At 35.6% G+C, this 7,146-nt stretch overlaps 1 pseudogene; it reads left to right on the forward strand.

Annotated features, from left to right (window-relative positions):
• Positions 1–1,473: 1,473 nt before the first annotated feature.
• LOC122135776 lies at positions 1,474–6,747 on the forward strand (annotated as a pseudogene).
• The last annotated feature ends 399 nt before the right edge of the window (positions 6,748–7,146 follow it).

The following is a 7,146-nucleotide window of genomic DNA, read 5'->3' on the forward strand; positions in this document are numbered from 1 at the left end:
CCATTGGTTTCAATGGGTCTACAATGTAACTAAGCCCAGAATAGACTTTGGCCAATAAAAAAAGAACCCCCAGATCACCCTGGCAACCAATAAAAGCAAGAACTTACCAGCTTTTGATTAGCTCCTTTCATTTATGACAGCTCAGTTTTTGTAGGTACTGCAGTGTTGTTATTATAGTAAAATAATTTGAAATATTAAATAAAATAATAATATTAGATATATTTTTATCTATCTATATGAAATATGAAATATTTTTAAAAAAATAAAAAAAAAAAAAAAATTTTTAACTTTGTAAAAAGTAAAAAATTAAATGTAAAAATAATAAAGCTCTATAGAAATATTAAACAAAAAAAAAAAAAAATAATAAAAGCACATAATAATTCAGATAATAATAAATACTATACGTGTATATATAATAATACTAAAATAATAGTGTAAATAAGTGATGTGAGCAACATCAGTACTCATGGACTCATGGACATCATTATTATTATTATCACATAAATGTGAAGTGATTTAGTGTAATTACAGAAAACCCAAAACAAGATTTTATGATGGCAAACAGTTATTATATCTATGCATATTTGTGTTTAAAAATATTTTTTTAAATAGAACTTGCCCAATATAACATGTCAAACTGCATATATTATTTAGAACAAAAAATGCTCCTTTATTTAAAACATGACACTGTAATTACATTAAATAGTTTTATTATAAGTTTATAATAATTTGTTAAAAACGCACCAATACATTTATTTTCTCATGAGAGTCTTATTTTTTTGATCATCGAACGCATCCTGCATTTCAGTCCATACTTATTTCATGAAGAAAAACTTAAAATGATAAAGTTGCAAAAAAATCTTTAAATACGAAAATTAAAACTGAAATACAAATTAATCAAATCTGTATTAATACTGTGTAAAAAAGCTGTAAATAAAAGCTAATTCCAAATATAATAAGTACTATGGTAAAAATACTAAAAATGCTACTGTACATAAGTGATATGAATGACATCAAAAAAACAAGGACAAAAGGTAAATCTCTGGTTCATTTTTTAATGATAATAATGGTGACTAATGCATTTTGTTTTTTCTCATTTTTTCTTTCTGCGTTCGAACACGTCCCTGCACTTCAAGTCATGCTACATGTCTTCTCACATGCATAAAAAAAAAAAAAAAAAAAAAAAACGGGGCTATTTTGCACTGGCGCAATTCGAGGCGGGCGTTCGTCCGGAGTCGGGATTGCCCTTTACGACCCCGTCGAGGACTGGACACAAAGTCATCGGTCAGCTGCCCCTGTGTAAGCAAAATTGATAAGGCACTTCTTAATGTGTTTGCCACATGGGGCCGGAGTAAAAAGGGGCCTCTGACGGCAGAATGGGCCACACAGCCGCCCGGAGCCTTCTGTGAGAAGCCCTAGCGCCAAAACCGCGGCCCCAAATTTCACGCCCACGCCTGGACATGGCAGGGAAGGATGACGGCCCTGATTGGACCCCGGTGTCAGTGTGGGTTGTTCTCGTTTTAAAAAGGCCCGGTGGATGTGGAAGCGTGACCCGATAGGAAGCTCGGCAGTACAAATGCTGTAAAGTGCAACACACTTGACAAGCCTTCTCATCTTAGAGGCGCATCAAGTTTAAAAGAGATTTTAAGAGAATCATTTTAGCTCTCATTCCACAGCTGGGCGGTCTCACCTTCAGGTCACTGAGATGTATAAGGTGGGCATGTTGGGAAACTATTGACCACAGTTGCTCTGCTGACTGTCGGCTTCGGTGTTGGATGCTGCTCCGCTGATGCCTAGAAGAACCAGATGCTTTTGGAGAACCAGCTGATGGAGGTGAGACAGGTCAAAACCAGCTCACGGTTTACATCCATGCATTTGGCAGAAGCTTTCATTTTAAAACTACTTACAATGCATTCCATGTAAAAATTTAATTAGTGCATGCACTTCCTTGGGAAATGAACTAATGACCTTGGCATTTCAATGCAAAAAATGTTTTTCTTTCTCAGTATTTTTCCAGTTTTTTCAATACAAATGTTCTTAAATTAAGACACATTTACTTGAGAAGTAAAATGGCCATATCTATTAGATATTCAGTTTTGTTTTACTGAAAAAATCTTTCAAAATTTAAGTGAGTTTATGTTTAAAACAAGGAAAAAAATCATAGCAATTCAAAAGGAAAACAAGATTATTTTTCTTGCTCCACTGACATATTTTTTTTTTTTTCTTGGATTAATCAGAAAACAAGCCTTTATATTTTGAGTCATTTTCCTCAAATGAATGCATCTTGATTTAAGAATTTTTAGATGTTTTGTAATGGAAAACAAGACAAAAATATTAAGAAACCTTTTTTTTTATTTTATTTTTTTTATTGCATTGTAGTGCAATGCCATATTCCTGACTCAAGACTAGCCAGATTTATTTATATAGTGCTTTATACAATACAGACTGATTCACAGTAAGAAACAGCGTTAGTGTTAACAATTCACCAAAATTCATCAGGAACACTGATTTCTAACCTTATGGTCCCAACCTGCAAAAAAATCTAAAAAAGATTTAATGGATTATAAATGTTTCAAGAAATCATTCAGATCATTCAACCCTTCAGAGAAATAAAAACACAACCTCCTGAGTCAAGGTTTGTCGTGTAGTAAGAGTATGACAGCTGCAAAAGGGCTTCTAAAAAGGGTTTTTTTTTTTTGCAGCAATGCCATAGAAAAACTATTTTTGGTTCCCCAAGGAACATTCAGGTGGGCACATCTTTTCTCAGTGTTACTCTGAAGAACCTTGTTCCACTAAAGAGAATCTTTCATGGATCAGAAAGGTTTACATGTATGTTAAAGGTTCTTAATGGAAACATAGATGCCAGTAAAGAACCTTTATTTTTAAGAGTGCAGAGGAGACGTTTGATATATTAATGAGATCTCATTTGTGATTTCTCCGTCCTGTGAGATGTTAGTTTCACTGTTGTCGCTTCCTACAGACTCAGAGATGGCGCTGGACCAAGATAATTAGTCCAGTGGCGCCGGGCTCTTGTGGTCTTCTGTTGGTCTTGTGCTGTCCGCACTTCCAGTGTGTGTGCAAACCTTAAATCTGCCTTCGCATTCAGGTTTCCAGCTAAAATTGGGCTCAGGGGTTTCAAGCAGGGTTATGAATTAGGTCATTAAGCCTCAGGGGGATCTCATTTAGGCTAATTCTGATGGTCTTATGGACTTCTTGACCTAGATGTGCACTGTGCACATTATCTTCACCATGCAACAATAAAGCAGCTAACCCGAAATGCTCTCAGAATGTTCTGTCAAGGTTCTCTCAATGTTACGAACAAACATTCTTCCAATAACATTAATAGAATGTTTGCTTAAAGTTATTTGACATTTAATAATATTCTCAAAATGTAAAATGGAATGTTCCTTTAACAAAAATGTAACAAAAAAAACTTCAGAGAACATGTTTTCATAACTTAATGGGAATGTTACGATGCATTCCTAGAACATTTGTGATAGCTGAAAGTAAATGCACATGCACAAACAGTGTTTGTTAAAATAATAAGTGCGCTACTGCTAAAATAATCACTACAATTCAGCTCATGCTAATTTAGTACCATATGCATGTATGGAATCTGGTGACCTTTAATGAGGGTGATAATACCACTCGTATTTTATCAATTTGATCTTTTTTTTTTTTTTTGTATTTCTGAGTCCAAAAACCCCACCTATGACATCACCAATCACCGAGGACGCACTGTGGTCGTCCTAACAACTTCGCTGCCTTCCCAAGACTTCTGTAAACATGGCTGCGGGCAGAGGAGCGACTCCACATGTGTTTGTACATGAGTGTGAACAAGCGGTTTGTCACTGTCCACCTCTAAGATCAGAATGATGATGAGCACAAAGGCATTTATCATCTGTTATATCTCGCATGTTTGTCCAAGCCAAGAAAAGGCCTTTTAAGGGATGTGTTTGAAGTTTGGGATGTCTCTCTTTTCAAGGTTCTGCAGGGTGTTTCAGTGCATTGGCATTCCCATTGACTTGTTTCTATGGGTATGGGAACAACTCCGTGTCGACAGGACTTAGATCGGTACGCCACTAAATGAGACAGACCCTTTCAGAGGGGATGCATCATTCTGGTACCAACCATAAACGGGAATTTTAGAGACATGCAAACACTTAAACTAATTAAATTGCATTCCATTGAGCTCCAAAGGAATGGAGTTTAAAGGGGTTAGTCCACCCAAAAATGAAAATTCTCTCATTGTTTACTCACCTTTGTGTTTTTTCAAACTTGTATGACTTTCTTTTTTCACGTGAAACACATGCAACGATATTTTGAAGAACACTGGTTATAGACACATTTGTCTATATATGATGGAAGTTAATGGGAACCGAAACTGTTTGAAATAACCCAAAAAATCCAAAAAAGAAAGAAAGTCATACAGGTTAGGAATGACACCAGGGTGAGTAAATGATGAATGAATATTCTGTTTCACTAACCCTTTAAAGCAGCTGCTTTGGGACACTTTGAAACCTTTGCAAATCATTTCTTTCAAACCAGTATTCTGGAGCATATCAAACTGCCAAAAGTCACATGATTTCAGTAAACGAGGCTTTATTACTTGTTTTGAAATGTCAGTGGTTTGTCATTGAGACAGTGAATCATTGAACCAGTGTCTAATAAGGCACTAATAATAGTCCTCTAACTGGCCTGTTTAGACAGCCCCCCCAAAAAAACAAACAAAACAAAAACATATTTATCACACTGAGTTTTGTTGCATTTACACAGTTTTTGACAAGCGTGTGGTGTTTGGAGCTCCTATGAAAGTTTATAATCATTCTGATAGTACACTGACTTCTAATAAGGTGAATGGTTTGTTTCTTTTTTCCCACCATATGTTGAGAGTGTATGAGGAATTCTGCAACAGTAATGCAACACATAACTGAAAGTGGCTTCAAAGTCGTGCTTTAACGGATTCAAAAATGCCTTAAAGTATCGGTATTTCCTTCTAGATCCACAGAGGAATATTGAGGAAAATGCAGCACAAGCGACGAGGATTTTCGAGAAGCTACTGAAGACCAGACCAATGACGACATTTCCAGGCCGGAGATGGAAAAACCGTAGCGATGAAAGCATTAGATGAAATAATTACAGTGACAAGTAGCCCAAATATCAGAGACAAAACCTTAGACACGGGTGCCAATAATCCATTAAAATCAACTAACACTTCTTTCTGATGGACACGAGGAGATTGGTGATGGATCTCTGAGGATTGACCGCATGACCAGTTCACCTGATTCCCAGCGGCAAGAGGAGAAGAACAGACTGTTCAGACTGTCCAAGCTGATTGATTCCCACGAGCACAGCGACGGCTCCGTCAGCAGCCGAACAATCAGAGCTGGGGAAGATGCCTGAGTGCACTTGAAGAGCTTCACAAGTTAATGAACAGCACACTGAGCCATCGAATCACCTTCATCAACCAGAGAGGTGTGTCAAAAATATACATTTGAGGAAGATTTTATTTGGTCTGTTTCAAATAAATGCTGCTCTTTTGAACTTTATGTTTACCTGTGAATCCTGAAAAATAAATGGGTCAGTTTCCACAAAAATACTGGCAGCAAAGATCATGTGACACTGAAGACTGGATGTAAAATCATGTAACCACTGCTGTAAATGCAGAAACTTCAGCCGCATCACAGAAATAAATTACAGTTTAACAGAGATTAACTTAGAAAAGAGCCATTTTAAATTGTAAAAATATTTCACAATTTTCACAGTTTTTTTCTATTAGTGTAATTGTAAATAAAAATTAAAACTATTAATTATATTTTTTACTATTTGAAATAAAGTTGAAATGAAGTTAATTAAATAATTATTAATGTTGTCTTTGCAACAAACTGAAATAAAGTTTAAGCTCAAGTATTAAAATTACTAAAACAAACAGAACTATTTAAAAAATAGCATATTAAAATGGACTACATCTAAAACAAGTATTAAAATTAAAACTGAAAACATAAAAATAAAATCTTAGTACAAAATATTAATACTGTAAATAATATGAAAATAATAAAAACAGTAGTATTTTGGTGAGAAATAAAAGACTTCTTTCAACATAATTTTAAACTTTTGAATGATATGATATGGAATGCAATATAGTTTAATTAAATCTTGCCATTTATTTATTTTATTTTTTTTATTATATTTTTTTCTTCAAAGGAAATAGCAACGGACGAAGTACTGGGAAGAAGAACAAAATGGTATGTTCAGATATTAAAATTAATTAATTAATGATATTTACAGTATATGTATAAAATATATATAGAGTCCAATTTGTGCTTTATGCTATAAATCGTGTGTTTTTCTAACCTGCAGCCAGTTACAGATGGAAACATGAAATCCACCACAGCGACCACTATAGACAGCGGTGAGATTTCACCGGAAGGCCAGCACTGACCAGATGGATCCCAAACTCAGCGGAAAAGCCATTAAAAAGTCTCTTCCATCAGCTAAGAAAACCAACAAGCGAGGTATGATGCAAACCAACCGGTCTGGTTAACAAAAACTTGCCATGTGCATGATACAAAATAAAATAAGCTGTTTATCTTTCTCCAAAAACAGTGTGCTTCTGGAAGTACTGCTCTCAGAACTGAGATGAGCTGCTCATTTCTCTCTCATTTCACCAAGCAACAAATCCTGTTCTCAAACAGAGATGCTTAAAGTCTTCTCAAAGGATCATCAGTAACACGACTGACCCCTCTGACCTCTGTGGACGTGTGTACCTTTGACTTTGTGCACGAAAATGCTCTTAACCTTCCGTCTACAACATCTTCGTTGTTGCAAGCTCCAATAAAAATGACAAAGCATTCAAAAAATACTGTGATAATAAAGAGAACTTTATTTTTCTACAGATATCTCTCGGTGATCATTGCAAAATAAGGCGTGCGTCACTGTACTAGCGTTTGCTCAAGCGTAGAGGTCACTATGGTGATGATGAGGTGGCAAGTCGACTAGAAAGACAAGCTGTTGATATTGCGCTTTGCTTGAAATTGATCTGATTGCTCAAAGAGCTGCTGTTGCTCAGGTGACGTTCACTGAGATCCTACAGAACACAAGAGAACGAGTCAAAAGAAGTTCTTTCATTTCTGTTAAGTCTCGCGT

This window comes from Cyprinus carpio, chromosome B1 (assembly GCF_018340385.1).
Source record: "Cyprinus carpio isolate SPL01 chromosome B1, ASM1834038v1, whole genome shotgun sequence".
Lineage (NCBI taxonomy): Eukaryota > Metazoa > Chordata > Actinopteri > Cypriniformes > Cyprinidae > Cyprinus > Cyprinus carpio.